Source organism: Phyllobates terribilis, unplaced genomic scaffold, assembly GCF_046119375.1.
Source record: "Phyllobates terribilis strain yellow unplaced genomic scaffold, ASM4611937v1 Scaffold_2__4_contigs__length_985480577, whole genome shotgun sequence".
Lineage (NCBI taxonomy): Eukaryota > Metazoa > Chordata > Amphibia > Anura > Dendrobatidae > Phyllobates > Phyllobates terribilis.
In genome coordinates this window covers 586,822,071-586,839,965 of record NW_027362762.1, presented here as the reverse complement: position 1 = coordinate 586,839,965, position 17,895 = coordinate 586,822,071, and positions in this window count along the sequence as shown.

Sequence of the window (17,895 nt, the reverse complement as noted above, 5' to 3'; positions counted from 1 at the left end):
CCAATTTTCTGGATTTTTGAAAATTTCACTTTTTTGTGAAAATATCCACTAAATGAGGGAATAATATGTGTGAGGGTACCCCAGGAGAGTTCCAAATGTGTGTGGGTAGAATATATATCCCACGGGGGTAAAATTGAAAAAAGTTGAAAAAAAAATGTTTTTTGGACTTAGTCATTTTTCCGTCGTTTATCAGACTTTCAGATAGGGGAAATGTCAGTGAGCATTCCGATTTCAGTTCCAGAGCGATTCGCCCAATGAGTCCTTGATATTTAGTCTTTTTCAGCCAATTTTCTGGATTTTTGAAAATTTCACTTTTTTGTGAAAATATCCACTAAATGAGGGAATAATATGTGTGAGGGTACCCCAGGAGAGTTCCAAATGTGTGTGGGTAGAATATATATCCCACGGGGGTAAAATTGAAAAAAGGTGAAAAAAAAATGTTTTTTGGACTTAGTCATTTTTCCGGCGTTTATCAGACTTTCAGATAGGGGAAATGTCAGTGAGCATTCCGATTTCAGTTCCAGAGCGATTCGCCCAATGAGTCCTTGATATTTAGTCGTTTTCAGCCAAATTTCTGGATTTTTGAAAATTTCACTTTTTTGTGAAAATGTCCACTAAATGAGGGAATAATATGTGTGAGGGCACCCCAGGAGAGTTCCAAATGTGTGTGGGTAGAATATATATCCCACGGGGGTAAAATAGAAAAAAGTTTAAAAAAATTTTTTTTTGGACTTAGTCATTTTTCCGGCGTTTATCAGACTTTCAGATAGGGGAAATGTCAGTGAGCATTCCGATTTCAGTTCCAGAGCGATTCGCCCAATGAGTCCTTGATATTTAGTCTATTTCAGCCAATTTTCTGGATTTTTGAAAATATCACTTTTTTGTGAAAATATAAACTAAATGAGAGAATAATATGTGTGAGGGTACCCCAGGAGAGTTCCAAATGTGTGTGGGTAGAATATATATCCCACGGGGGTAAAATTGAAAAAAGTTGAAAAAAAATGTTTTTTGGACTTAGTCATTTTTCCGGCGTTTATCAGACTTTCAGATAGGGGAAATGTCAGTGAGCGTTCCGATTTCAGTTCCAGAGCGATTCGCCCAATGAGTCCTTGATATTTAGTCTTTTTCAGCCAATTTTCTGGATTTTTGAAAATTTCACTTTTTTGTGAAAATATCCACTAAATGAGGGAATAGTATGTGTGAGGGTACCCCAGGAGACTTCCAAATGTGTGTGGGTAGAATACATATCCCACGGGGTAAAATTGAAAAAAGTAAAAAAAAATTTTTTTTTGGACTTAGTCATTTTTCGGCGTTTATCGGACTTTCATATAGGGTAAATGTCAGTGAGCATTCCGATTTCAGTTCCAGAGCGATTCGCCCAATGAGTCCTTGATATTTAGTCTTTTTCAGCCAATTTTCTGGATTTTTGAAAATTTCACTTTTTTGTGAAAATATCCACTAAATGAGGGAATAATATGTGTGAGGGTACCCCAGGAGAGTTCCAAATGTGTGTGGGTAGAATATATATCCCACGGGGGTAAAATTGAAAAAAGTTGAAAAAAAATGTTTTTTGGACTTAGTCATTTTTCCGGCGTTTATCAGACTTTCAGATAGGGGAAATGTCAGTGAGCATTCCGATTTCAGTTCCAGAGCGATTCGCCCGATGAGTCCTTGATATTTAGTCGTTTTCAGCCGAATTTCTGGATTTTTGAAAATTTCACTTTATTGTGAAAATGTCCACTAAATGAGGGAATAATATGTGTGAGGGTACCCCAGGAGAGTTCCAAATGTGTGTGGGTAGAATATATATCCCACGGGGGTAAAATAGAAAAAAGTTTAAAAAAATTTTTTTTTGGACTTAGTCATTTTTCCGGCGTTTATCAGACTTTCAGATAGGGGAAATGTCAGTGAGCATTCCGATTTCAGTTCCAGAGCGATTCGCCCAATGAATCATTGATATTTAGTCGTTTTCAGCCAATTTTCTGGATTTTTGAAAATTTCACTTTTATGTGAAAATATCCACTAAATGAGGGAATAATATGTGTGAGGGTACCCCAGGAGAGTTCCAAATATGTGTGGGTAGAATATATATCCCACGGGGGTAAAATTGAAAAAAGTTGAAAAAAAATGTTTTTTGGACTTAGTCATTTTTCCGGCGTTTATCAGACTTTCAGATAGGTGAAATGTCAGTGAGCATTCCGATTTCAGTTCCAGAGCGATTCGCCCAATGAGTCCTTGATATTTAGTCTTTTTCAGCCAATTTTCTGGATTTTTGAAAATTTCACTTTTTTGTGAAAATATCCACTAAATGAGGGAATAATATGTGTGAGGGTACCCCAGGAGAGTTCCAAATGTGTGTGGGTAGAATATATATCCCACGGGGGTAAAATTGGAAAAAGTTGAAAAAAAATGTTTTTTGGACTTAGTCATTTTTCCGGCGTTTGTCAGACTTTCAGATTGGGGAAATGTCAGTGAGCGTTCCGATTTCAGTTCCAGAGCGATTCGCCAATGAGTCCTTGATATTTAGTCTTTTTCAGCCAATTTTCTGGATTTTTGAAAATTTCACTTTTTTGTGAAAATATCCACTAAATGAGGGAATAGTATGTGTGAGGGTACCCCAGGAGACTTCCAAATGTGTGTGGGTAGAATACATATCCCACGGGGGTAAAATTGAAAAAAGTAAAAAAAAATTTTTTTTTGGACTTAGTCATTTTTCGGCGTTTATCGGACTTTCATATAGGGTAAATGTCAGTGAGCATTCCGATTTCAGTTCCAGAGCGATTCGCCCAATGAGTCCTTGATATTTATTCTTTTTCAGCCAATTTTCTGGATTTTTGAAAATTTCACTTTTTTTGTGAAAATATCCACTAAATGAGGGAATAATATGTGTGAGGGTACCCCAGGAGAGTTCCAAATGTGTGTGGGTAGAATATATATCCCACGGGGGTAAAATTGAAAAAAGTTGAAAAAAAATTTTTTTTGGACTTAGTCATTTTTCCGGCGTTTATCAGACTTTCAGATAGGGGAAATGTCAGTGAGCATTCCGATTTCAGTTCCAGAGTGATTCGCCCAATGAGTCCTTGATATTTAGTCTTTTTCAGCCAATTTTCTGGATTTTTGAAAATTTCACTTTTTTGTGAAAATATCCACTAAATGAGGGAATAATATGTGTGAGGGTACCCCAGGAGAGTTCCAAATGTGTGTGGGTAGAATATATATCCCACGGGGGTAAAATTGAAAAAAGTTGAAAAAAAAATGTTTTTTGGACTTAGTCATTTTTCCGTCGTTTATCAGACTTTCAGATAGGGGAAATGTCAGTGAGCATTCCGATTTCAGTTCCAGAGCGATTCGCCCAATGAGTCCTTGATATTTAGTCTTTTTCAGCCAATTTTCTGGATTTTTGAAAATTTCACTTTTTTGTGAAAATATCCACTAAATGAGGGAATAGTATGTGTGAGGGTACCCCAGGAGACTTCCAAATGTGTGTGGGTAGAATACATATCCCACGTGGGTAAAATTGAAAAAAGTAAAAAAAAATTTTTTTTTGGACTTAGTCATTTTTCGGCGTTTATCGGACTTTCATATAGGGTAAATGTCAGTGAGCATTCCGATTTCAGTTCCAGAGCGATTCGCCCAATGAGTCCTTGATATTTATTCTTTTTCAGCCAATTTTCTGGATTTTTGAAAATTTCACTTTTTTGTGAAAATATCCACTAAATGAGGGAATAATATGTGTGAGGGTACCCCAGGAGAGTTCCAAATGTGTGTGGGTAGAATATATATTCCACGGGGGTAAAATTGAAAAAAGTTGAAAAAAAAATGTTTTTTGGACTTAGTCATTTTTCCGTCGTTTATCAGACTTTCAGATAGGGGAAATGTCAGTGAGCATTCCGATTTCAGTTCCAGAGCGATTCGCCCAATGAGTCCTTGATATTTAGTCTTTTTCAGCCAATTTTCTGGATTTTTGAAAATTTCACTTTTTTGTGAAAATATCCACTAAATGAGGGAATAATATGTGTGAGGGTACCCCAGGAGAGTTCCAAATGTGTGTGGGTAGAATATATATCCCACGGGGGTAAAATTGAAAAAAGGTGAAAAAAAAATGTTTTTTGGACTTAGTCATTTTTCCGGCGTTTATCAGACTTTCAGATAGGGGAAATGTCAGTGAGCATTCCGATTTCAGTTCCAGAGCGATTCGCCCAATGAGTCCTTGATATTTAGTCGTTTTCAGCCAAATTTCTGGATTTTTGAAAATTTCACTTTTTTGTGAAAATGTCCACTAAATGAGGGAATAATATGTGTGAGGGCACCCCAGGAGAGTTCCAAATGTGTGTGGGTAGAATATATATCCCACGGGGGTAAAATTGAAAAAAGTTGAAAAAAAATGTTTTTTGGACTTAGTCATTTTTCCGGCGTTTATCAGACTTTCAGATAGGGGAAATGTCAGTGAGCATTCCGATTTCAGTTCCAGAGCGATTCGCCAATGAGTCCTTGATATTTAGTCTTTTTCAGCCAATTTTCTGGATTTTTGAAAATTTCACTTTTTTGTGAAAATATCCACTAAATGAGGGAATAATATGTGTGAGGGTACCCCAGGAGAGTTCCAAATGTGTGTGGGTAGAATATATATCCCACGGGGGTAAAATTGAAAAAAGTTGAAAAAAAATGTTTTTTGGACTTAGTCATTTTTCCGGCGTTTATCAGACTTTCAGATAGGGGAAATGTCAGTGAGCATTCCGATTTCAGTTCCAGAGCGATTCGCCCAATGAGTCCTTGATATTTAGTCTTTTTCAGCCAATTTTCTGGATTTTTGAAAATTTCACTTTTTTGTGAAAATATCCACTAAATGAGGGAATAATATGTGTGAGGGTACCCCAGGAGAGTTCCAAATGTGTGTGGGTAGAATATATATCCCACGGGGGTAAAATTGGAAAAAGTTGAAAAAAAATGTTTTTTGGACTTAGTCATTTTTCCGGCGTTTGTCAGACTTTCAGATTGGGGAAATGTCAGTGAGCGTTCCGATTTCAGTTCCAGAGCGATTCGCCCAATGAGTCCTTGATATTTAGTCTTTTTCAGCCAATTTTCTGGATTTTTGAAAATTTCACTTTTTTGTGAAAATATCCACTAAATGAGGGAATAGTATGTGTGAGGGTACCCCAGGAGACTTCCAAATGTGTGTGGGTAGAATACATATCCCACGGGGGTAAAATTGAAAAAAGTTGAAAAAAAATGTTTTTTGGACTTAGTCATTTTTCCGGCGTTTATCAGACTTTCAGATAGGGGAAATGTCAGTGAGCGTTCCGATTTCAGTTCCAGAGCGATTCGCCCAATGAGTCCTTGATATTTAGTCTTTTTCAGCCAATTTTCTGGATTTTTGAAAATTTCACTTTTTTTGTGAAAATATCCACTAAATGAGGGAATAATATGTGTGAGGGTACCCCAGGAGAGTTCCAAATGTGTATGGGTAGAATATATTACCCACGGGGTAAGACTGAAAAAAGTTGAAAATTTTTTTTTGGGGATTTAGTCATTTTTCCGGCGTTTATCAGACTTTCAGATAGGGGAAATGTCAGTGAGCATTCCGATTTCAGTTCCAGAGCGATTCACCCAATGAATCATTGATATTTAGTCGTTTTCAGCCAATTTTCTGGATTTTTGAAAATTTCACTTTTATGTGAAAATATCCACTAAATGAGGGAATAATATGTGTGAGGGTACCCCAGGAGAGTTCCAAATATGTGTGGGTAGAATATATATCCCACGGGGGTAAAATTGAAAAAAGTTGAAAAAAAATGTTTTTTGGACTTAGTCATTTTTCCGGCGTTTATCAGACTTTCAGATAGGGGAAATGTCAGTGAGCGTTCCGATTTCAGTTCCAGAGCGATTCGCCCAATGAGTCCTTGATATTTAGTCTTTTTCAGCCAATTTTCTGGATTTTTGAAAATTTCACTTTTTTGTGAAAATATCCACTAAATGAGGGAATAATATGTGTGAGGGTACCCCAGGAGAGTTCCAAATGTGTGTGGGTAGAATATATATCCCACGGGGGTAAAATTGGAAAAAGTTGAAAAAAAATGTTTTTTGGACTTAGTCATTTTTCCGGCGTTTGTCAGACTTTCAGATTGGGGAAATGTCAGTGAGCGTTCCGATTTCAGTTCCAGAGCGATTCGCCCAATGAGTCCTTGATATTTAGTCTTTTTCAGCCAATTTTCTGGATTTTTGAAAATTTCACTTTTTTGTGAAAATATCCACTAAATGAGGGAATAGTATGTGTGAGGGTACCCCAGGAGACTTCCAAATGTGTGTGGGTAGAATACATATCCCACGGGGGTAAAATTGAAAAAAGTAAAAAAAAATTTTTTTTTGGACTTAGTCATTTTTCGGCGTTTATCGGACTTTCATATAGGGTAAATGTCAGTGAGCATTCCGATTTCAGTTCCAGAGCGATTCGCCCAATGAGTCCTTGATATTTATTCTTTTTCAGCCAATTTTCTGGATTTTTGAAAATTTCACTTTTTTTGTGAAAATATCCACTAAATGAGGGAATAATATGTGTGAGGGTACCCCAGGAGAGTTCCAAATGTGTGTGGGTAGAATATATATCCCACGGGGGTAAAATTGAAAAAAGTTGAAAAAAAATTTTTTTTGGACTTAGTCATTTTTCCGGCGTTTATCAGACTTTCAGATAGGGGAAATGTCAGTGAGCATTCCGATTTCAGTTCCAGAGTGATTCGCCCAATGAGTCCTTGATATTTAGTCTTTTTCAGCCAATTTTCTGGATTTTTGAAAATTTCACTTTTTTGTGAAAATATCCACTAAATGAGGGAATAATATGTGTGAGGGTACCCCAGGAGAGTTCCAAATGTGTGTGGGTAGAATATATATCCCACGGGGGTAAAATTGAAAAAAGTTGAAAAAAAAATGTTTTTTGGACTTAGTCATTTTTCCGTCGTTTATCAGACTTTCAGATAGGGGAAATGTCAGTGAGCATTCCGATTTCAGTTCCAGAGCGATTCGCCCAATGAGTCCTTGATATTTAGTCTTTTTCAGCCAATTTTCTGGATTTTTGAAAATTTCACTTTTTTGTGAAAATATCCACTAAATGAGGGAATAGTATGTGTGAGGGTACCCCAGGAGACTTCCAAATGTGTGTGGGTAGAATACATATCCCACGTGGGTAAAATTGAAAAAAGTAAAAAAAAATTTTTTTTTGGACTTAGTCATTTTTCGGCGTTTATCGGACTTTCATATAGGGTAAATGTCAGTGAGCATTCCGATTTCAGTTCCAGAGCGATTCGCCCAATGAGTCCTTGATATTTATTCTTTTTCAGCCAATTTTCTGGATTTTTGAAAATTTCACTTTTTTGTGAAAATATCCACTAAATGAGGGAATAATATGTGTGAGGGTACCCCAGGAGAGTTCCAAATGTGTGTGGGTAGAATATATATCCCACGGGGGTAAAATTGAAAAAAGTTGAAAAAAAAATGTTTTTTGGACTTAGTCATTTTTCCGTCGTTTATCAGACTTTCAGATAGGGGAAATGTCAGTGAGCATTCCGATTTCAGTTCCAGAGCGATTCGCCCAATGAGTCCTTGATATTTAGTCTTTTTCAGCCAATTTTCTGGATTTTTGAAAATTTCACTTTTTTGTGAAAATATCCACTAAATGAGGGAATAATATGTGTGAGGGTACCCCAGGAGAGTTCCAAATGTGTGTGGGTAGAATATATGTCCCACGGGGGTAAAATTGAAAAAAGTTGAAAAAAAATTTTTTTTGGACTTAGTCATTTTTCCGGCGTTTATCAGACTTTCAGATAGGGGAAATGTCAGTGAGCATTCCGATTTCAGTTCCAGAGCGATTCGCCCAATGAGTCCTTGATATTTAGTCGTTTTCAGCCAAATTTCTGGATTTTTGAAAATTTCACTTTTTTGTGAAAATGTCCACTAAATGAGGGAATAATATGTGTGAGGGTACCCCAGGAGAGTTCCAAATGTGTGTGGGTAGAATATATATCCCACGGGGGTAAAATAGAAAAAAGTTTAAAAAAATTTTTTTTTGGACTTAGTCATTTTTCCGGCGTTTATCAGACTTTCAGATAGGGGAAATGTCAGTGAGCATTCCGATTTCAGTTCCAGAGCGATTCGCCCAATGAGTCCTTGATATTTAGTCGTTTTCAGCCGAATTTCTGGATTTTTGAAAATTTCACTTTTTTGTGAAAATGTCCACTAAATGAGGGAATAATATGTGTGAGGGTACCCCAGGAGAGTTCCAAATGTGTGTGCGTAGAATATATATCCCACGGGGGTAAAATAGAAAAAAGTTTAAAAAAAATTTTTTTTGGACTTAGTCATTTTTCCGGCGTTTATCAGACTTTCAGATAGGGGAAATGTCAGTGAGCATTCCGATTTCAGTTCCAGAGCGATTCGCCCAATGAATCATTGATATTTAGTCGTTTTCAGCCAATTTTCTGGATTTTTGAAAATTTCACTTTTATGTGAAAATATCCACTAAATGAGGGAATAATATGTGTGAGGGTACCCCAGGAGAGTTCCAAATATGTGTGGGTAGAATATATATCCCACGGGGTAAAATTGAAAAAAGTTGAAAAAAAATGTTTTTTGGACTTAGTCATTTTTCCGGCGTTTATCAGACTTTCAGATAGGGGAAATGTCAGTGAGCATTCCGATTTCAGTTCCAGAGCGATTCGCCAATGAGTCCTTGATATTTAGTCTTTTTCAGCCAATTTTCTGGATTTTTGAAAATTTCACTTTTTTGTGAAAATATCCACTAAATGAGGGAATAATATGTGTGAGGGTACCCCAGGAGAGTTCCAAATGTGTGTGGGTAGAATATATATCCCACGGGGGTAAAATTGAAAAAAGTTGAAAAAAAATGTTTTTTGGACTTAGTCATTTTTCCGGCGTTTATCAGACTTTCAGATAGGGGAAATGTCAGTGAGCATTCCGATTTCAGTTCCAGAGCGATTCGCCCAATGAGTCCTTGATATTTAGTCTTTTTCAGCCAATTTTCTGGATTTTTGAAAATTTCACTTTTTTGTGAAAATATCCACTAAATGAGGGAATAATATGTGTGAGGGTACCCCAGGAGAGTTCCAAATGTGTGTGGGTAGAATATATATCCCACGGGTGTAAAATTGGAAAAAGTTGAAAAAAAATGTTTTTTGGACTTAGTCATTTTTCCGGCGTTTGTCAGACTTTCAGATTGGGGAAATGTCAGTGAGCGTTCCGATTTCAGTTCCAGAGCGATTCGCCCAATGAGTCCTTGATATTTAGTCTTTTTCAGCCAATTTTCTGGATTTTTGAAAATTTCACTTTTTTGTGAAAATATCCACTAAATGAGGGAATAATATGTGTGAGGGTACCCCAGGAGAGTTCCAAATGTGTGTGGGTAGAATATATATCCCACGGGGGTAAAATTGGAAAAAGTTGAAAAAAAATGTTTTTTGGACTTAGTCATTTTTCCGGCGTTTGTCAGACTTTCAGATTGGGGAAATGTCAGTGAGCGTTCCGATTTCAGTTCCAGAGCGATTCGCCCAATGAGTCCTTGATATTTAGTCTTTTTCAGCCAATTTTCTGGATTTTTGAAAATTTCACTTTTTTTGTGAAAATATCCACTAAATGAGGGAATAATATGTGTGAGGGTACCCCAGGAGAGTTCCAAATGTGTATGGGTAGAATATATTACCCACGGGGTAAGACTGAAAAAAGTTGAAAAAAAATGTTTTTTGGACTTAGTCATTTTTCCGGCGTTTATCAGACTTTCAGATAGGGGAAATGTCAGTGAGCATTTCGATTTCAGTTCCAGAGCGATTCGCCCAATGAGTCCTTGATATTTAGTCTTTTTCAGCCAATTTTCTGGATTTTTGAAAATTTCACTTTTTTGTGAAAATATCCACTAAATGAGGGAATAGTATGTGTGAGGGTACCCCAGGACACTTCCAAATGTGTGTGGGTAGAATACATATCCCACGGAGGTAAAATTGAAAAAAGTAAAAAAAAAATTCTTTTTGGACTTAGTCATTTTTCGGCGTTTATCGGACTTTCATATAGGGGAAATGTCAGTGAGCATTCCGATTTCAGTTCCAGAGCGATTCGCCAATGAGTCCTTGATATTTAGTCTTTTTCAGCCAATTTTCTGGATTTTTGAAAATTTCACTTTTTTGTGAAAATATCCACTAAATGAGGGAATAATATGTGTGAGGGTACCCCAGGAGAGTTCCAAATGTGTGTGGGTAGAATATATATCCCACGGGGGTAAAATTGGAAAAAGTTGAAAAAAAATGTTTTTTGGACTTAGTCATTTTTCCGGCGTTTGTCAGACTTTCAGATTGGGGAAATGTCAGTGAGCGTTCCGATTTCAGTTCCAGAGCGATTCGCCCAATGAGTCCTTGATATTTAGTCTTTTTCAGCCAATTTTCTGGATTTTTGAAAATTTCACTTTTTTGTGAAAATATCCACTAAATGAGGGAATAGTATGTGTGAGGGTACCCCAGGAGACTTCCAAATGTGTGTGGGTAGAATACATATCCAACGGGGGTAAAATTGAAAAAAGTTGAAAAAAAATGTTTTTTGGACTTAGTCATTTTTCCGGCGTTTGTCAGACTTTCAGATTGGGGAAATGTCAGTGAGCGTTCCGATTTCAGTTCCAGAGCGATTCGCCCAATGAGTCCTTGATATTTAGTCTTTTTCAGCCAATTTTCTGGATTTTTGAAAATTTCACTTTTTTGTGAAAATATCCACTAAATGAGGGAATAGTATGTGTGAGGGTACCCCAGGAGACTTCCAAATGTGTGTGGGTAGAATACATATCCCACGGGGGTAAAATTGAAAAAAGTAAAAAAAAATTTTTTTTTGGACTTAGTCATTTTTCGGCGTTTATCGGACTTTCATATAGGGGAAATGTCAGTGAGCATTCCAATTTCAGTTCCAGAGCGATTCGCCCAATGAGTCCTTGATATTTATTCTTTTTCAGCCAATTTTCTGGATTTTTGAAAATTTCACTTTTTTTGTGAAAATATCCACTAAATGAGGGAATAATATGTGTGAGGGTACCCCAGGAGAGTTCCAAATGTGTATGGGTAGAATATATTACCCACGGGGTAAGACTGAAAAAAGTTGAAAAATTTTTTTTGGGGATTTAGTCATTTTTCCGGCGTGTATCAGACTTTCAGATAGGGGAAATGTCAGTGAGCATTCCGATTTCAGTTCCAGAGCGATTCGCCCAATGAGTCCTTGATATTTATTCTTTTTCAGCCAATTTTCTGGATTTTTGAAAATTTCACTTTTTTGTGAAAATATCCACTAAATGAGGGAATAATATGTGTGAGGGTACCCCAGGAGAGTTCCAAATGTGTGTGGGTAGAATATATATCCCACGGGGGTAAAATTGAAAAAAGTTGAAAAAAAATTTATTTTTGGACTTAGTCATTTTTCCGGCGTTTGTCAGACTTTCAGATTGGGGAAATGTCAGTGAGCGTTCCGATTTCAGTTCCAGAGCGATTCGCCCAATGAGTCCTTGATATTTAGTCGTTTTCAGCCAATTTTCTGGATTTTTGAAAATTTCACTTTTTTGTGAAAATATCCACTAAATGAGGGAATAGTATGTGTGAGGGTACCCCAGGAGACTTCCAAATGTGTGTGGGTAGAATACATATCCCATGGAGGTAAAATTGAAAAAAGTAAAAAAAAATTTTTTTTTGGACTTAGTCATTTTTCGGCGTTTATCAGACTTTCAGATAGGGGAAATGTCAGTGAGCGTTCCGATTTTAGTTCCAGAGCGATTCGCCCAATGAGTCCTTGATATTTAGTCTATTTCAGCCAATTTTCTGGATTTTTGAAAATTTCACTTTTTTGTGAAAATATAAACTAAATGAGAGAATAATATGTGTGATGGTACCCCAGGAGAGTTCCAAATGTGTGTGGGTAGAATACATATCCCACGGGGGTAAAATTGAAAAAAGTTTAAAAAAAATTTTTTTTGGACTTAGTCATTTTTCCGGCGTTTGTCAGACTTTCAGATTGGGGAAATGTCAGTGAGCGTTCCGATTTCAGTTCCAGAGCGATTCGCCCAATGAGCCCTTGATATTTAGTCGTTTTCACCCAATTTTCTGGATTTTTGAAAATTTCGCTTTTTTGTGAAAATATCCACTAAATGAGGGAATAATATGTGTGAGGGTACCCCAGGAGAGCGTCAAATGTGTGTGGGTAGAATATATATCTCACGGGGGTAAAATTGAAAAAATTTGAAAACATTTTTTTTTTGGACTTAGTCATTTTTCTGGCATTTGTCAGACTTTCAGATTGGGGAATTGTCAGTGAGCGTTCCGATTTCAGTTCCTGAGCGATTCGCCCAATGAATCCTTGATATTTAGTTGTTTTCAGCCTATATTTTGGATTTTTGAAAATTTCATGTTTTTGTGAAAATATCCACTAAATGTGGGAATAATATGTGTGAGGGTACCCCAGGAGAGTTCCAAATGTGTGTGGGTAGAATATATATCTCACGGGGGTAAAATTGAAAAAGTTGAAAACATTTTTTTTTGGACTTATTCATTTTTCCGGCGTTTATCAGACTTTCAGATAGGGGAAATGTCAGTGAGCGTTCCGATTTCAGTTCCAGAGCGATTCGCCCAATGAGTGCTTGATATTTAGTCATTTTCAGCCAATTTTCTGGATTTTTGAAAATTTCACTTTTTTGTGAAAATATCCACTAAACGTGGGAATAATATGTGTGGGGGTACCCCAGGAGAGTTCCAAATGTGTGTGGGTAGAATATATATCTCACGGGGGAAAAATTGAAAAAAGTTGAGAAAAACTTTTTTTCGGACTTAGTCATTTTTTCGGCGTTTATCAGACTTTCAGATAGGAGAAATGTCAGTGAGCATTCCGATTTCAGTTCCAGAGCGATTCGCCCAATAAGTCCTTGATATTTAGTCTTTCTCAGCCAATTTTCTGGATTTTTGAAAATTTCACTTTTTTGTGAAAATATCCACTAAATGAGGGATTAATATGTGTGAGGGTACCCCAGGAGAGCTCCAAATGTGTGTGGGTAGAATACATATCCCACGAGGGTAAAATTTAAAAAAATTTTTTTTTTACTTAATCATTTTTCCAGCGTTTATCAAACTTTCAGATAGGGGAAATGTCAGTGAGCGTTCCGATTTCAGTTCCAGAGCGATTCGCCAATGAGTCCTTGATATTTAGTTGTTTTCAGCCTATATTTTGGATTTTTGAAAATTTAACTTTTTTTGTGAAAATATTCACTAAATGTGGGAATAATATGTGTGAGGGTATGCCTGGAGAGTTCCAAATGTGTGTGGGTAGAATATATATCCCACGGGGGTAAATTTGAAAAAAGTTGAAATTTTGTTTTTTTTTGGACTTAGTCATTTTTCCGGCGTCTATCAGACTTTCAGACATGGCAAATGTCAGTGAGCGTTTCGATTTCATTTCCAGAGCGATTCGCCCAATGAGTCCTTGATATTTAGTCGTTTTCAGACAATTTTCTGGATTTTTGAAAATTTCACTTTTTTGTGAAAATATCCACTAAATGAGGGAATAATATGTGTGAGGGTACCCCAGGAGAGTTCCAAATGTGTGTGGGTAGAATATATATCTCACGGGGGTAAAATTGAAAAAAGTTGAAAACATTTTTTTTTGGACTTGGTCATTTTTCCGGCGTTTATCAGACTTTCAGATATGGCAAATCTCAGTGAGCGTTCCGATTTCAGTTCCATAGCGATTCGCCAATGAGTCCTTGATATTTAGTCGTTTTCAGCCAATTTTCTGGATTTTTTAAAATTTCACATTTTTGTGAAAATATCCACTAAATGAGGGAATAATATGTGTGAGGGTACCCCAGGAGAGTTCCAAATGTGTGTGGGTAGAATATATATCTCACGGGGGTAAAATTGAAAAAAGTTGAAAAAATTTTTTTTTTGGACTTAGTCATTTTTCCGGCGTTTATCAGACTTTCAGATAGGGGAAATGTCAGTGAGCGTTCCGATTTCAGTTCCAGAGCGATTCACCCAATGAGTCCTTGATATTTAGTCATTTTCAGCCAATTTTCTGGATTTTTGAAAATTTCACTTTTTTGTGAAAATATCCACTAAATGAGGGAATAATATGTGTGAGGGTACGCCAGGAGAGTTCCAAATGTGTGTGGGTAGAATATATATCCCACGGGGGTAAATTTGAAAAAAGTTGAAACATTTTTTTTTTTGGACTTAGTCATTTTTTCGGTGTTTATCAAACTTTCAGATAGGGGAAATGTCAGTGAGCGTTCCGATTTCAATTCCAGAGCGATTTGCCCAATGAGTCCTTGATATTTTTTCATTTTCAGCCATTTTTCTGGATTTTTGAAAATTTCACTTTTTTGTGAAAATATCCACTAAATGAGGGAATAATATGTGGGAGGGTACCCCAGGAGAGCTCCAAATGTGTGTGGGTAGAATATATATCTCACGGGGGTAAAATTGAAAAAATCTGAAAAAATTTTTTTTTTGGACTTAGTCATTTTTCCGGCGTTTATCAGACTTTCAGATAGGGGAGATGTCAGTGAGCGTTCCGATTTCAATTCCAGAGTGATTCGCCCAATGAGTCCTTGATATTTAGTCGTTTTCAAAAAATTGTATGGATTTTTGAAAATTTCACTTTTTTGTGAAAATATCCACTAAATGAGGGAATAATATGTGTGAGGGTACCCCAGGATAGTTCCAAATGTGTGTGGGTAGAATTTATATCCCACGGGGGTAAAATTGAAAAAAGTTGAAAAATATTTTTTTTTGGACTTAGTCATTTTTCCGGCGTTTATCAGACTTTCAGATAGGGGAAATGTCAGTGAGCATTCCGATTTCAGTTCCAGAGCGATTCGCCCAATGAGTCCTTGATATTTAGTCGTTTTCAGCCAATTTTCTGGATTTTTGAAAATTTCACTTTTTTGTGAAAATATCCACTAAATGAGGGAATAATAAGTGTGAGGGTACCCCAGGAGAGTTCCAAATGTGTGTGGGTAGAATATATATCTCACGGGGGTAAAATTGAAAAAAGTTGAAAAAAATTTTTTTTGGACTTAGTCATTTTTCCGGCGTTTATCAGACTTTCAGATAGGGGAAATGTCAGTGAGCATTCCGATTTCAGTTCCAGAGCGATTCGCCCAATGAGTCCTTGATATTTAGTCGTTTTCAGCCAATTTTCTGGATTTTTGAAAATTTCACATTTTTGTGAAAATATCCACTAAATGAGGGAATAATATGTGTGAGTGTACCCCAGGAGAGCTCCAAATGTGTGTGGGTAGAATATATATCTCACGGGGGTGAAATTGAAAAAAGTTGAAAACATTTTTTTTTTGGACTTAGTCATTTTTCCGGCGTTTATCAAACTTTCAGATAGGGGAAATGTCAGTGAGCGTTCCGATTTCAATTCCAGAGCGATACGCCCAATGAGTCCTTGATATTTAGTCGTTTTCAGCCAATTTTCTGGATTTTTGAAAATTTCCCTTTTTTGTGAAAATATCCACTAAATGAGGGAATAATATGTGTGAGGGTACACCAGGAGAGTTCCAAATGTGTGTGGGTAGAATATATATCCCACGGGGGTAAATTTGAAAAAAGTTGAAACATTTTTTTTTGGACTTAGTCATTTTTTCGGCGTTTATCAAACTTTCAGACATGGCAAATGTCAGTGAGCGTTTCGATTTCAGTTCCAGAGCGATTCGCCCAATGAATACTTGATATTTAGTTGTTTTCAGCCTATATTTTGGATTTTTGAAAATGTAACTTTTTTTGTGAAAATATTCACTAAATGAGGGAATAATATATGTGAGGGTACCCCAGGAGAGTTCCAAAAGTGTGTGGGTAGAATATATATCCCACGGGGGTAAAATTGAAAAAAGTTGAAAACATTTTTTTTTTTGGACGTAGTCATTTTTCCGGCGTTTATCAGACATTCAGATAGGGGAAATGTCAGTGAGCGTTCCGATTTCAATTCCAGAGCGATATGCCCAATGAGTCCTTGATATTTTGTCGTTTTCAGCCAATTCTCTGGATTTTTGAAAATGTCACTTTTTTGTGAAAATATCCACTAAATGAGGGAATAATATGTGTGAGGGTACCCCAGGAGAGCTCCAAATGTGTGTGGGTAGAATATATATCTCACGGGGTAAATTTGAAAAAAGTTGAAAATTTTTTTTTTTTGGACTTAGTCATTTTTCCGGCGTTTATCAGACTTTCAGATAAGGGAAATGTCAGTGAGCGTTCCGATTTCAGTTCCAGAGCGATTCACCATATGAGTGCTTGATATTTAGTCAATTTCAGCCAATTTTCTGGATTTTTGAAAATTTCACTTTTTTGTGAAAATATCCACTAAATGAGGGAATAATATGTGTGAGGGTACGCCAGGAGAGTTCCAAATGTGTGTGGGTAGAATATATATCCCACGTGGGTAAAACAGAAAAAAGTTGAAAAAAAAATTTTTTTGTACTTAGTCATTTTTCCGGTGTTTATCAGACTTTCAGATATGGCAAATTTCAGTGATTGTTCCGATTTCAGTTCCAGAGCGATTCGCCCAATGAGTCCCTGGTATCAAGTCGTTTTCAGCCAATTTTCTGGATTTTTGAAAATTTCACTTTTTTTGTGAAAATATCCACTAAATGAGGGAATAATATGTGTGAGGATACCCCAGGAGAGTTCCAAATGTGTGTGTGTAGAATATATATCCCACGGGGTAAAATTTAAAAAAGTTGAAAAAATTTTTTTTTTGGACTTAGTCATTTTTCCGGCGTTTATCAGACTTTCAGATATGGCAAATGTCAGTGAGCGTTCCGATTTCAGTTCCAGAGCGATTCGCCCAATGAGTCCTTGATATTTAGTCGTTTTCAGCCAATTTTCTGGATTTTTGAAAATTTCACATTTTTGTGAAAATATCCACTAAATGAGGGAATAATATGTGTGAGAGTACGCCAGGAGAGTTCCAAATGTGTGTGGGTAGAATATATATCCCACGGGGGTAAATTTGAAAAATGTTGAAACATTTTTTTTTTTGGACTTAGTCATTTTTCCGGCGTTTATCAGACTTTCAGACATGGCAAATGTCAGTGAGCGTTTCGATTTCAGTTCCAGAGCGATTCGCCCAATGAGTCCTTGATATTTAGTCGTTTTCAGCCAATTTTCTGGATTTTTGAAAATTTCACTTTTTTGTGAAAATATCCACTAAATGAGGGAATAATAAGTGTGAGGGTACCCCAGGAGAGTTCCAAATGTGTGTGGGTAGAATATATATCTCACGGGGGTAAAATTGAAAAAGTTGAAAAAATTTTTTTTTGGACTTAGTCATTTTTCCGGCGTTTATCAGACATTCAGATATGGCAAATGTCAGTGAGCGTTCCGATTTCAGTTCCAGAGCGATTCGCCCAATGAGTCCTTGATATTTAGTCGTTTTCAGCCAATTTTCTGGATTTTTGAAAATTTCACATTTTTGTGAAAATATCCACTAAATGAGGGAATAATATGTGTGAGGGTACCCCAGGAGAGCTCCAAATGTGTGTGGGTAGAATATATATCTCACGGGGGTAAAATTGAAAAAAGTTGAAAACATTTTTTTTTGGACTTAGTCATTTTTCCGGCGTTTATCAAACTTTCAGATAGGGGAAATGTCAGTGAGCGTTCCGATTTCAATTCCAGAGCGATACGGCCAATGAGTCCTTGATATTTATTCGTTTTCAGCCAATTTTCTGGATTTTTGAAAATTTCACTTTTTTGTGAAAATATCCACTAAATGAGGGAATAATATGTGTGAGGGTACGCCAGGAGAGTTCCAAATGTGTGTGGGTAGAATATATATCCCACGTGGGTAAAACAGAAAAAAGTTGAAAAAAAT